Raw genomic sequence first — 14,944 nt, forward strand, 5'->3', positions numbered from 1 at the left:
AGATGTATGTGTGGCAGATAAAACATGAAAAATGTTCAGCCACCAGTGGCATGTATAACTTACTTAATGTTAAATGTGTGTAGATTTGGTGTAGTTCAAACAATGTTTATGTAACACAATGCATGGTGACAGTTGAGCAAGTCCCTTTAGTGATTAGATGTTTAGACATCACTAGTCTTTGTTCTACCAAGGGATTATTGAATCCTTCTTTTCCCCTGAGATTGCAGCAGATGCAAAGATTTCCCTCTTTCAGCAGTAACCACACCCTTTCCAGAATACACATGCACACTTAGGTACATGTGTATATTCATGTGCTCACACTCTCACATGCAGTTGTCTTAAAGGACCAGATTCTGTGCTTCCAGAGCCACAGGAATAGAGGGTGACACGAGATGCTCTGGTGAAGATGATAGTGCCCTCTGTACAGCTGAGACAATATGGGCAAGCTTCTCTATTGCAGACCACAGATGGCCTTGTTGTCAGCCTATCACCATCAGTTGGAAGAAAATCTTTACAAGAGTGTTGACTCCTATCAAACAGAGCTACTTCTACCTTTGGAAGTCCCTGATCCGACAGTGCAGCCTCCTTCTTCCACTTGGCCATCCCTTGCTGTGATCATGGGTCATGTCAGGAAATGTGTTGCTGGCTGTCCACAAACTTTTTAAGGAACTTCAGACTGTCTTGTTTTAATTTTTCAACAAGCTATTTACCTGTGGGTCTTTATCCCCAAATACAGTGTTGTGAACATTTTAGTGATATGTGTGTAAAATGTGAATAATGGAATTTTGTTTATCTGTAACCTGCCTTTTTGTGTTGTTCCAAAATTGTCTGTTATAGAGAATAATATGTGGTGTGTGGCATACTTGTACTGAATCACATAACAATTATGACCTTCATGTCCATTCCCTGCTTGCCTGTTCTATGTCTGAGTAGTAGGGACTCAAGAATTCCAGAGAGTCCATGTACATATGTCTGAGAATAATGGTACTGTTTCATAAGAAACAATCTGGTGCTAATGGTTGGTCCTTGGTATGCATAGGCATGGGCATAGCTATGGAACTCTCTGTATAAACACTGACCTTGCTTGTGGTCAGTTCTTGTGGCTTTACCCTGAACTCTGCCCTGTCAAAAAATGCACATTTGTGCTTGGTGCTTACCACATGCCAACATATCCTCTTGCTTGACTTTAACAAAATAAATTGGGGTTTGTTTTGAATGTGTTCTTATGGTATGGGATTATCTGCAACCCTCACAGGCCTTTGAGAAGCAAGCAGGCAGTTCAGGTCAACATGATTTAGTATCAAGTGTTGGTTCAAACTTTGGGAGTCTGACTCTCAGTTGTTTGCTTTAGACATATTTACGCACAATATAATTTGGTGAACATTATTCTGGTGACAATTAACTATCACGTGTGGAGAACAAAGCATACATAAATCTCCTTGAGGAACAAAGTAAACTAAATAAAGATCAGGTGTGGCTGTTACAAAACTCTTTGTAAAGTCCATGAAGATAGATTCTATAGATTGAGAAAAACAAATTTAGAATGAGAGTCTGGGGGAGTATATAGTGCTGGGAAAGTCTCTACCACACTGATAGAGCAAAAGACACTAGGCTAATGAGTATTACCATTCCTTGCCATCTGAAAAGTTAATGTATTACATTGCTTCCCTTGAAGTAATAACTGTGTGCTTAACATTCCAGATTCCCCTAGGTCTTCTTTGTGAGCACAAAGACCTCTGTACCTCCTAGAGTGTGGGAATTTCTCAAAAATTTTATATAGGATGAACAAAAATAGTGTGAATATACAACCTTTAACATAACCAGGTCACAACCACATTGAAAGTAAAATACTGAAAGGAGAAGAAATAGACATATGTTTGTAACTACAAAACCAAAATTCCCAAAACAGGTTAGGAAATGCAGACCATCATTATCTAACCATGGTTCTGTGTTTCAAAGAATTCAGGGTGGCCAGGTTGACCTAATTTTTGCATTAAAGATATTTGGCTTTTATACCAGGACATCTTTCTAGCCAATGTGGGATTTCTTTTTAAATAATAATCATTGTGTGTGGGCATACACATGCCACAGACTGCATGTGGAGGTCAGAAGACCAGTTCTTTTTCTTTCTTTTTTGTCTTTTTTTGGTTTTTCTTTTTTCTCAGATGTTTTTAATTTGAATTAGAAACAAGATTGTTTTATATGACAATCCCAGGTCCCTTCTCCATCCTGTCCTCCACTTCCAGCCACCACCAACTAAAACCCTACCTATCACATGTCCTTTTTGGCTCCCCCTGGATGGTGAGGCCTTCCACAGTGTGTCATAAGAGTCTATTTTATCCTTTGGCATAGGGCCTATGCCCACCCATGTGTGTCTTGGCTCAGGGAGTATTCCTCTTTGTAGAATTGGCTCCCAAAGTCCACACCTATGCTAGGGATAAGTACTGAACTACTACAGGAGGTCCTGTAGATTTCCAATGTTTCCTCACTGAAACCCATGTTCCTGAGGTCTGGTTCAGTCCCATGCTGGTATCTCAGCTATCAGTCTGGGGAGCAAGAACTCTCCGGTATTCAGGTCAGCTGTTTCTGTGGGTTTCATCAGCCTGGTCTGGACCACTTTGCTCTTCTCCTGTTCTTCTCTGCATCTGGGTTCCAGTTCAGTTCAGTGATTAGTGGTGGGTGTCTGCTTCTACTTTCACCAGCTGCTGGATGAGGGCTATCAGGTAGCATGTAAGTAAGTCATCAATCTCATTATCAGGGGAGGGCATTTAAGGTAGCCTCTCCTCTGTTGCTTAGATTGTTAGCTGTTGTCATTTTGTAGATCTCCAGACATTTCCCTAGTGCCTGATGGTATCTCCTTTCTTGTTTTCTTCTATTCTTCACCTGACACAACCTTTCTGCTCCCTCATGTCCTCTGCATCCCTCCTCTTTTGGATGTGAAGGTGATCTGGCTGTGACATGTGACACCCCATTGCTTGCCAGGGTTGATTGGGCTGATCTGGCTGGCTAGGCAGGGGTCCCCTTCCTTCCTCCTCCATGTGTGTCCCTACAGAAGCTGTGTGCTCTGTCGATGAGGACAACCTTCCCCAAATTGAGGAGGACCGTTCTTTGGTCAAGGGTACAAGAGTAGCTGTGCTCCCATGCTAGAACCTCCAAACAAGCTTTCCAGGTCCATTGGGTTTTCCTTTATTGTTGGTTTGGTTTTCTTTTTTTCTTTTCGAGACAGGGTTTTTCTGTTGCTTTGGACGCTGTCATGGAACTAACTCCTGTAGACCGTGTTGGTCAAGAACTCACAGTGATCCACCTGCCTCTGCCTTTGGAGTGCTAGGATTAAAGGCGTGCACCACTACCGCTCCACTCAGAAAACAAGTTCTTAAAGTTGATTCTATTTCCACTTTTATGTAGAGTTTGAGGATAGAACTCAATTCATCAGGCTTTGAGAAACACATTTACATGCTGAACAATCTTAACAGCCAATATGGGAGCTTAAGAGACTGATTGATGAAACAAAAATGTCTGATGTGTGCGCCTCTTGCTCAAGAACAAATAGTTTCTGAGATTCTGGAGGCTGTTGTTATGGGAGATAATAAGCCACCTGTTTTTTACTCCCCAAAACAAGTTTATTTGCTCCATCAGCAATGGATATGCTTGATCACATTGTGGGCATGAGCCTCACAGTCAGGAAATAATACATCAGGATGTGTGCTTGCCCTTGACTGCACCTATTGTAAAACTTGAATTTGGGCCATCTTCTGGAATCCCAAAGATAGACATGGCCAGTGTTTAATTAAAGCTTACTTCAAATTTGGCTTTAAATTGCTGTAGTGGTCTTATTTTCTCTTTTTATTCTTTAATTGCTACTCATATTTACGTATCCATTCACCCCCATTCCCTCGCCCTCCCACCCTCCTATGTTTCCCACCAACCCCCCCAACACATCACCAAACTCCTCCCCAGGGATAGTGAGGCCCTACACCAAGGACTTTCAAAGTCTCTCATATTGTTTGGTGTATCTGCACTGCAATATGATCCCTCCATAGGGAATGGGCTCCCAAAGACCATTTGAGCTCTAAGGTTAAAGAATGTCTCCACTGTTAGAGGTCCCATAGACTGCCTTGGCCTCCTACCTGGCACCCACATTCAGAGTGTTTGGTTTGGTTCAATGCTGTTTCCTTAGCTGTTTCTCCTATCTGGAGATTCCTTTTAAAAAGCTTCTTGGTTTTCTCCCTCATTGTATCTTTGTGTGTGTGCAGGTGTGTGTGTGTGCGCTTGTGGGGTCTCGCCAAGGAACACACATAGGTCAGAGTACAACTCTGTGGATTCTTTTCAGCTTTTCACCATGTGGGTTCCTGATTATCAAGATTTCGGGCAGGTGCCTTTATCCACTAAGTCATTTAATCTGCCCAGGGTTTGTTTCTTAAACATTCTTTAGGGATCTCATTAAGTATAGTAGCTATTTGTTTCATGACTTCAAAAATAAATTTTATTTCTACAAACAAGCCTGTTCCCTAACTTGAATTAATAATAATAAAAAGAGAGAAAAAAAGAGTCATGGGCCTAGGCCCAGGATCATGTGGTGGACTTTGGGGAGCCCCCCGTTGAGGGCCCTACCCTGCCTGGGGAGTGGAGGGAGGATGGGGTAGGGAGTAGGTGGGGTGGGGGAGGAGGGGTGGGGGTGAGGGAAGGGAGAGGGAGAAGGGATTGATATGTGAAACAAGCTTGTTCCTAATTTGAACTAATAAAAAATTAAATAAAAAAAATTCAAGAGATGGAAGAGAGAATCTCAGCTATTGAAGACTCGCTAGAGGATATACATTCATCAACCAAAGAAAACCTCATGTCCAACAAATCCCTGTCACAAAATATCCAGGAAATATGGGACACCGTAAAAAGATCAAACCTAAGAATAATCAGTGTAGAAGAAGGTGAGGAAACACTTCTCAAAGGTACAGAAAACATATTCAACAAAATCATATAAGAAAACTTCCCCAACCTAGGGAAGGATATGCCTATGAAAGTACAAGAAGCTTACAGGACACCAAACAGACTGGACCACAAAAAGAAGTCGCCCTAACACATAATAATCAAAACACCAAATCTACAGAATAAAGAGAAAATATTAAGAGCAGCAAAGGAAAAAGGCTAAGTAACATATGAAGGCAAACCAATCAGAATTACACCCGACTTCTCAATGGAAACTCTGAAAGCCAGAAAGTCTTGGATAGATACCCTACACGCACTAAGGGAGCATGGAAGTCAACCAAGACTACTGAACCCAGCAAAACTTTCAATCACTATAGATGGAGAAAACAAGATATTCCATGACAAAAACAGATTTAAACAATACATATCCACAAATCCAGCACTACTGAAGGTTCTGGAAGGAAACCTCCAACCCAACGACCATAACTACACTCACAAAAACACTGGAAATAGATAATCTAATTTGACCAAACAGAAAAAGCACAGGAGGGCAAAATCCACACACAACGACACCACCACCAATAAATCCAAAACAAAGAAGAACAAATGAACAATGGAGATTAATATCCCTAAATGTCAATGGTCTTAACTTACCCATAAAAAGATCTAGGCTAACAGAATGGATACGAAGACAGAATCCATCCTTCTGCAGTTTACAAGAAACACACCTCAATTTCAAAGACAGGCAATACCTCAGAGTAAAAGGATGGGAAAAAATTTGCCAATCAAATGGGATCAAGAAACAAGCTGGTGTAGCAATCCTAATATCTAACAAATTAGACTTTAAACTAAAAGAAATCAAAAGAGATGAAGAAGGGCATTTCATACTCATCACAGGAAAAGTCCATCAAGAAGAAGTCTCAAGCCTGAACATCTATGCCCCAAATACGAAAGCACCCACATTTGTAAAAGAAACATTACTAAAGCTCAAACCACACATAAAACCACACACACTTATAGTAGGAGACTTCAATACCCCCTTACACCACTAGACAGGACCACCAGACTGAAACTTAACAAAGAAACAAAGGATGTGACAGAAGTTATGACCCAACTGGATTTAACCTATAGAACATTCCATCCAAACACAAAAGAATATACTTTCTTCTCAGTGCCACATGGAACCTTCTCAAAAATTGACCACATAGTTGGCAGCAAAGCAAACCTCCAAAATTACAAAAGAATTGAAATAATCCCCTGTATCTTATCAGACCACCAAGCATTAAAGCTAGAATTCAACAGAAATACGAATTGGAGAAAATCTACATTCGCGTGGAAAATGAATAACAACCAATTGCACCAATCCTGGGTTGAGGAAGAAATAATAAAAGAAATTAAAGACTTCCTAGAATTTAATGAGAATGTAGACACAACATAACCAAACTTATGGGACACTCTGAAAGCAGTGCTAAGAGGGAAGTTCATAGCACTAAGTGCCCACATGAAGAAACTGAAGGAAAGTCACATTAGAGAATTGACAGAACAACTGAAAGCTTTAGAGCAAAAAGAAGCAAACACACCAAGGAGGAGTATACACCAGGAAATAATCAACCTGAGAGCCAAAATCAACAAAGTAGAAACTGGGAAAACAGTACAAAGAATCAATGAAACAAAGAGTTGGTTCTTTGAGAATATCAATAAGATAGACAAACCTCTATCCAAACTAACCAAAAGGCAGAGAGAGAGCATGCTAATTAACAAAATCAGAAATGAAAAGAGGGATATAACAAGGGACACTGAGGATATCCAGAGAATCTTCAGGTCATACTTTGAACACCTGTAGTCCACCAAATTGGAAAATCAAAAGGAAATGGACAGATTTCTGGATAAATATCACTTACCAAAATTAAATCAAGATCAGATAAACAGTTGAAATCGACCTATAACCCCTAATGAGATAGAAGCAGTCATCAAAAGCCTCACAACCAAAAAAAGCCAAGGGACAGATAGCTTCACTGCAGAATTCTACCAGAAATTTAAACAAGAACTAATTCCAGTACTCCTCAAACTGTTCCACACAATAGAAGCAGATGGGATATTGCCAAACTCATTCTACGAGGCTACAATCACATTGATACCCAAGCCACAAAAAGATATGACTAAGAAAGAGAACTACAGACCGATATCCCTCATGAACATCGATGCTGAAATACTCAATAAAATATTGGCAACCTGAATCCAAGAACATATCAGAAAAATCATCCACCATGATCAAGTAGGCTTCATCCCAGGGATGCAAGGATGGTTCAACAAACGAAAATCAATCAATGTAATCTACCATATAAACAAACTGAAAAAGAAAAACCACATGATCATCTCACTAGATGCTGAAAAAGTCTTTGACACAATCCAACATCCCTTCATGATAAAGATCTTAGAGAGAACAGAAATAACAGGAACATATCTAAACATGATAAACGCAATATACACCAAACCAATAGCCAACATCAAACGAAATGGAGAGAAACTCAAAGCGTTTCCTCTAAAATCAGGAACAAAACAAGGCTGTCCACTCTCTCCATATCTCTTCAATATTGTACTTGAAGTTCTGGCTAGAGCAATAAGACAAGCAAAGGGGATCAAAGGGATACAAATTGGAAAGGATGAAGTCAAACTTTCACTATTTTCAGACAACATGATAGCCTACATTAGTGACCCGAAAAACTCTACCAGGGAACTCCTACCACTGATAAACACCTTCAGCAAGGTAGTAGGGTAAAAAATTAACTCAAAAAAGTCAGTAGCCCTACTATATACAGATGATAAATCCAATGAGAAAGAAATCAGGGAAACATCACCTTTCACAATATCCACAAGCAACATAAAATATCTTGGGGTAATACTAACCAAAAAAGTGAAAGACTGTACAATAAGAACTTTGAGACTTTAAAGAAAGAAATTAAAGAAGATACCAGAAAATGGAAAGATCTCCCATGCTCTTGGATAGGTAGAATTAACATAGTAAAAGTGGCAATCCTGGAAAAAGCAATCTACAGATTCAATGCAATCCCCCATCAAAATCCCAACACAGTTTTTCTCAGACATTGAAACAACAATACTCAACTTTATATGGAAAAATAAAAAACCCAGGATAGACAAAACAACTCATTACAATAAAGGATCTTCTGGAGGCATCACCATCCCCGGCTTCAAGCTCTACTATAGAGCCATAGTTCTGAAAACAAAGCTTGGTATTGGCACAAAAATAGACAGATAGACCAATGGCATCGAATTGAAAACCCTGATATTAACCCACACACCTACGAATAACTTATTTTTGATAAAGGTGCTAAATCTATACAATGGAAAAAAGATAGCATCTTCAACAAATGGTGCTGGTACAATTGGATTTGGACAAGCAGAAAATTGCAGATAGATCCATACCTGTCACCATACACAAAACTTAAGTGCAAATGGATCAAAGATCTCAACATACATCCAGCCACACTGAATCTTCTAGAAGAGAAAGTGGGAATTACCCTTGAACAAATTGGCACAGGAGACCGCTTCCTGAACATTAAGCCAGTAGCACAGATATTGAGGTCTGCAATTAATAAATGGGACCTCCTGAAACTGGGAAGCTTCTTCAAGGCAAAGGAAACAGTCAGTAAGACAAAACGACCACCCACAGAATGGGAAAAGATCTTCACCGATCCCACATCAGACAGAGGACTGATTTCCAAAATATATAAGGAGCTCAAGAAGCTAGCCACCAAACACCAAACAATGAAATTAAAAAGTGGGGTGCAGAACTAAATAGAGAATTCTCAACAGAGGAATCTGAAATGGCTGAAAGACACTTAAGAAAGTGCTCAAAATCATTGGCCATCAGAGAAATGCAACTCAAAACAACTCTGAGATACCACCTCGTACCTGTCAGAATGGCTAAAATCAAAAATACCAATGACAATCTATGCTGGAGAGGATGTGGAGAAAAAGGAACACTCCTCCATTGCTGGTGGGAGTGCGAACTTGTAAAACCACTCTGGAAATCAGTATGGAGGTTGCTCAGATAAACGGGAAGCAGATCCAGCCATTCCTCTCTTGGATATATACCTAAATAGTGCATGTTCCTACAACAAGGACATATGTTCAACCATGTTCATAGCAGCATTGTTTGTAATAGCCAGAACCTGGAAGCAACCTAGATACCCCTCAACTGAAGAAAGGATAGAGAAAATGTGGTACATTTATACAATGGAGTACTACTCAGTAGAAAAAAGCAATGGAATCTTGAAATTCGTAGGCAATTGGATGGAACTAGAAGAAACCATCCTGAGTGAGGTAACCCAGTCACAAAAGACAAACATGGTATGAATATATGAATTTTAGACATAGAGCAAAGGATTACCAGCCTATAATCCTCTTCACCAAAGAAACTAGGAAACATGAAGGACTCTAAGGGATAAATAGTCCCCAGGAATGAAAGTGGCATGAACTCCTGAACTAATTGGGAGCATGAGGGTAGGGGGGAAGGAGCTGCTACAATAAGAGCAAGAGAAGAGGAGTAGAGGAGAGGAAATGGAGGGGCAGAAATATTGAGTTGGGGAAGAATAGAGGAAAGAGAACAGGATGAGAGATACCATATCAGAGGGAGCCACTATAGGTCCGAGAAGAGTTTTGAACCAGGGAGATCTCCAGACACCTACAAGGATGACACGATCTGACAATCGAGACAATGGTGGAGAGGATAACCTAAAAGCCCTTCCCCTAAAATGAGATTTATGACTTCTCTTTATGCCATCCTAGAGCCCTCATCCAGTGGCTGATGGAAGCAGAGACAGACATCCACCAATACACACTGAGCTGAAATCGGGAATTTAGTTGAAGAGAGGGAGGAATGAAGAAAGAAGTGGTCTGTACCAGGTTGGGGAAACCCACAGGAACAATTGGTCTGAACAAGGGAGAGCACATCGACCCCAGATCCTGTCGGGGAGCCCAGTTCAAGACTGAAGCAGACCCCTGAACATGGATGTCAATAAGGAGGCCTCTGCACTCCAGGGAGCCTCTGGTGGTGGATTAGTACTTTTCCCTGGTGCAAGAAAAGACTTTGAGAGCCCATCCCACGTGAAGGGTTATACCCTGGCCCTGGACACATGGGGAAGGGCCCAGGACCAGCACTGGAAGATTTGGTGGACTTTGCAGAGCCCCCATTGAGGGCCCTACCCTGCCTTGGGAGTGGTGGGTGGATGGAGTTGGGGTAGGCTGGGGTTGAGGGAGGAGGGATGGGGGTTAGGGGAGGGAGAGGGAGAAGGGACTTACATGTGAAACAAGATTGTTCCCTAACTAAAACTAATAAATAAATTTAAAAAAATAAATGAATTTTATTTCTACAAAGGATTATCAACACATTGGAGTTTGAAAATAAATTTCATTTCTACAAAGACTTATCAACATGTTAAAGAGATTCCTGATAGTACATTCTTGTATTTGGAATGTTCTCATTGTTCAGAGTCTGCCTTTTAAGCCCAGGTATCCATGGAAACATAAGAACGTTTGCAGTAATTGTCTTTCTTATGTTGGGAAACCACTAACATTTGGACTTCAAAGAAAAGAAAACAGGCAAGTATTTTTATAACTTCCAGGAGTCTTTTATTAATTACTGTAGGGAGACACCCTAACCCCGCCCTGGGACAGGTACCACGTGGACCCAGGACTCGCCCATAAGGGCGTGGTGTAGGAAAGCCAAGGTGACGTAAGGGAGGCTTCTTAAAGACCGGCTCGTGGAGACCCAAGCCCCTTTTGTTCTGGCCGCGCTTGCTGGGTTCTATAACCTCGCTCTGGCCTGTGTTTTGCCCTGGTGTTTTCTTGAATAAAGAGACTTTAATCGTTACAGGTGGCGCCCAACGTGGGGCACGAACCCACGACCCTGAGATTAAGAGTCTTATGCTCTACCGACTGAGCTTATTACATTCAATTTAACAGGACACTGAATGCCAGAAGGGGCCAATGACATATGATTAAGTGTGTGTAAGTTCTGCTACATATCATAAGAGCCTTGAAGCCCCATGTGTGACTACATGGAATCAGGGAGGTGCAATGCTGTCTGTATAGCTCCATGAAGTTGACTGTGTGAATTTGCCTATGGGTTTTGTTGCCTTATCTAAAAATGGGCATAATTATCGGAAGGGTATTGTTGGAGGAATGGGAATATCAAATGGGCTAATATTCCTCAAGTTATAAAAGACTCTCCAGATAATCGAAAGATTATGAGAGCCTATCAACCAATCTTGTTATGAACAGAATTATCTGTACTTCTTTTATTCAAGGTACTTCCCTCTTCATGTGATGCCCTCTATGGTCAACGTTTCCAGCTGCTTTGTAAATCAGCCTTCAAATTATTACTTCACCTACAAAACAATAAGGTAATAATTGAAACTAAGTTGTATGGAGGCTTTCCTACTAGGTCATTAAGAAATAAATACCTCCACGCTTTGGGTTTCAGATCCAAGCATAAAATCTGCCCCGGTAGCCCATTTATTTGACACAACAGCATTTTCCACTCTGTTTTCAGTTAGGTTTCAAAGCACATTGTTTGCGCAGACCACTACCTCAGACCTGCCTGGTCAAGGAAGAGGGGATGGGCAGGGTTTTACCCAAGCCACCCTCAGTTTCACACCTAACTTGCTGATGTTACTTCCCTAGTAGAGCAGTTATACTGCCTTCACCCAGTTAGAAAGTGCATTCCACAGAGACCATGGAACAGTGGGTGGCTGGTAGGGATGGTTTCCTGGTAAGGAGATCCAGTTTAAGGTCCCTCAAAACTTCTGCATGGACAATGGCAATGACAATGGCATTATCTATGTGCTTAGTGACTGAAGGACTTTGCCTTCCTTTTTACTAAATGAATCAGTGGGATCCTTCAGTGGGATTTTCTCAATTTCATTATTGCTACATTCAAAGATTTGGGTTGTCAAAAGATCTAAATATGTTGCCTCATAGTGTTAAAGGGAAGTGTAAGTTTTGCTTCAAAGAAGATACATGTTCACCCCAAATACATCAGTGTACATTGTATGTTTCACCTAATTGTCTCAAGGTGGAATGTAAAGTAAAGAATAACTACAAAGCTAGCCGTTGGTGGCTCCTGCCTTTAATCCTAGCACTCGAGAGGCAGAGGCAGGCAGATCTCTATGAGATCGATACCAGGCTGGTCTACAGACCGGGTGACACTATTGGCTCCAAGTTACACAGAGAAACCCTGTTTCGAAAAACAAAACAAAACAAAAAGAATAGCTACAAAATGGGCATATCCACTGTTTTTCATCTTCTATATGCAGATTTTATTTTCCTGGGAGTGGGGAGTGCCCTAGTGCCTCACACATGTTAGTTAATTACACCAGCACCAAGCTATATCTCCTTCCAGTTACATATGGATGTTTAAGGTTTGTGTTCAGTCTGTCTTAAGTTATAAAGTGCCATGCAAAGGTTTCTTTAGAAAAGTGCACATTCTAGGAAAGTGTGCAAATAGGAATGATAGTTTCTATTCCACCAATTGATCTGCTTAGATTTTTTATTTTGCACAACTTTTATATTCCAATCTTCTTAGATATTTGAAAAAGTATGTTTTCTTGAACATAAATGGGCATTCCATGTGTATTATTTCTCATTTTGCCTGCTTCCTCTAAGATCATATACATTAATCCATGCTTGGCAAAGGTCATATGATATTCCACTACACTATTGGAGAAGTCATAGTAAATCTGAGCAATCCTCTGCTTTCTACACTCACGTTATTAATAATTGTTTTTTCTGGTTTGAAAACTGAAATGAAATAAATATCACATTATATATGATATTGTAACCAATTATGCTACTATTAATTGCAGGAAATGAAATTTCTAGTCAAAAAACTTGAACATTTCAACTTGTGAAAGATTGTGAGCACAGTCCTACCATAGAGCTAGAGCACAATGCCTAATTATTATATGGGCAGCAGGGGGTGAGCATCTGCAGGGAACTTTATCAAAGGTCATTCTCCAGATGGGTCAGGCATCCATGCTTAGAGACAGCTACAGATAAGGTCAGGGAGAGAGCAGGTAGCCCTGCTGGGGGAGGGGAGTCCTCCATTTGACACCAAGCTCAGAGAGCTGTCCAGACATGGTGGACTGCCACCTGAAGTACAGGGTACCCTAACAAAAGACATTGCCATATTGTTGTCTAAAATGTCTTATATTTGGCTAGTGATTAAGAGCACTGACTGTTCTTCCAGAGGACACCTATTCCATTCTCACCACCTCCATGACAGCTTACAACTATCTAGAACTCCAGTTCCGAGGGATACAATGTCCTCTTCTGACCTCCACACAGAAGGGTGCACCAAGCATGGATGTGGTACACAGATATACATGCAGACAAACAATCAAATCACTTTCAAACCTTATAATGGGTACTCTTGCCATAGTCATGGATTTCTAGTTGCTTTCTCTTCTTTTTTTAATATTTATTTTATTTTGGATTATGTGTCTCTATGTCTGTGGGTGGATATATGCATGCAAGTACAGGTCATTGTAAGAGGACCTTGTACACTTATACAGAATTGTAAGCCACCCAAAGTGAGTTCTGGGAACTGAAATTGGGTCCTAAGCTAGAACACTACACTCTTCACCAGTGAATAGTCTCTGCCATCCTTCCTTTATTCTTATCCACAGTATTTGGATTATTTGAACACAATTTTGAGATGGAAGTGCAGGCATGAGTACTTAGTGATTGGTAAACCATATCTCATTCTGTTTTCCTGACTTCCCTTCTGTTCCTGAATTGACTGCATATTCTTAGTCAAAAAACAGCATTTGGAGGACACTGTAATATGTTGTCCAAAATGTCCTGAGATGGGAACTCCTGCCACAGCGAAAGATTTCAAGATTTCTTATACACACTTAAACTTTTGTGTAGAGTAAGTATATAGACTACTTTAATACAAGTATATGACAACAGGGACAAGGTGTTAGAACTTACAACACTGTAAACCATGACTTATTCTGTTTTTTCATATTCTCAATACTTGTAACTTGACTCTGTATGCTCAATCTCATCTACAGATTTACTGAGATGAAGCAGTGGATGTTCAAACTCACTGGCTTCCTTTGCAGCCTCTGCTCTTTGGTGTTTGGAATAATCCTTGTACACAGCAGATACTGGCGCCTCTGGGAATTTGACAACAAATTTTTACAATCAAGAGTTAAACATATCTAGCTCTGTGGTCAGTATTCCCATGCACATCCTGGTCAACTCAAGCTGGACCATTTCACCTGAATTTCGATATGGGTGGTACCTGATATTGCTGTCGATTTTGATAAAACCTGTTATCCTGGTATGCCCCTTAGTGGCCATTAGAATCAGCATCATAAAAGCCAAAGTCCCTGATATACACATGCTCTGCTACAAGGGCTATGCCTTAGTTCTGGTTCTCAGCAGCTTTTGCACGATTCTTTCTGTCACCTAGAACCATGTAGTAGATCTTTATGGCGAAACAACTCTTGGCTTTCCACCTGCTTTTCCTGTTAGGAAAGAAGCCCTGATAAAGAAACACCACACTCATGTGTTTCCCATTGGGATCATGGCAACAATTCTTTCACTGGTTGCTGTACTTATGATCCTCTTTGAGATCAGGTCATTGAAAATACAGAGAAAACTCAAGGCCTGGAATACTTCCAAACAGATGGATTAAAAAGTCTGAAATGTGAGCTCTGGCGTTTTGAATATCTGCCAGAGGAATCCTTGAAGATATTTCTCTTATGCACAGAATACTCATGTAGTCAACCACTCCCTCCCAATAAACCATACACCTGGTTTCTGAGTGTTTGTCCAATATATGTGCCCTCCTCTCTGTTGTGGAATGATCTTTTTGTACAATGTGAAGATGTGTCATTCTGATTGGTTCGATAAAAAGCCAAAGGCCCAATAGCTAGGCAGGATCATCAGGCACACAGGATTCTGAGAAAAAGAAGGAAGGGTGAGTTGC

The 14,944-nt window shown here is 40.7% G+C and overlaps 1 pseudogene; it reads left to right on the forward strand.

Annotated features, from left to right (window-relative positions):
* The first annotated feature begins 14,031 nt into the window (after positions 1-14,031).
* LOC100760530 lies at positions 14,032-14,650 on the forward strand (annotated as a pseudogene).
* Positions 14,651-14,944: the final 294 nt, after the last annotated feature.

The sequence above is a fragment of the Cricetulus griseus genome, chromosome X, assembly GCF_003668045.3.
Source record: "Cricetulus griseus strain 17A/GY chromosome X, alternate assembly CriGri-PICRH-1.0, whole genome shotgun sequence".
NCBI classification, from domain to species: Eukaryota; Metazoa; Chordata; class Mammalia; order Rodentia; family Cricetidae; genus Cricetulus; species Cricetulus griseus.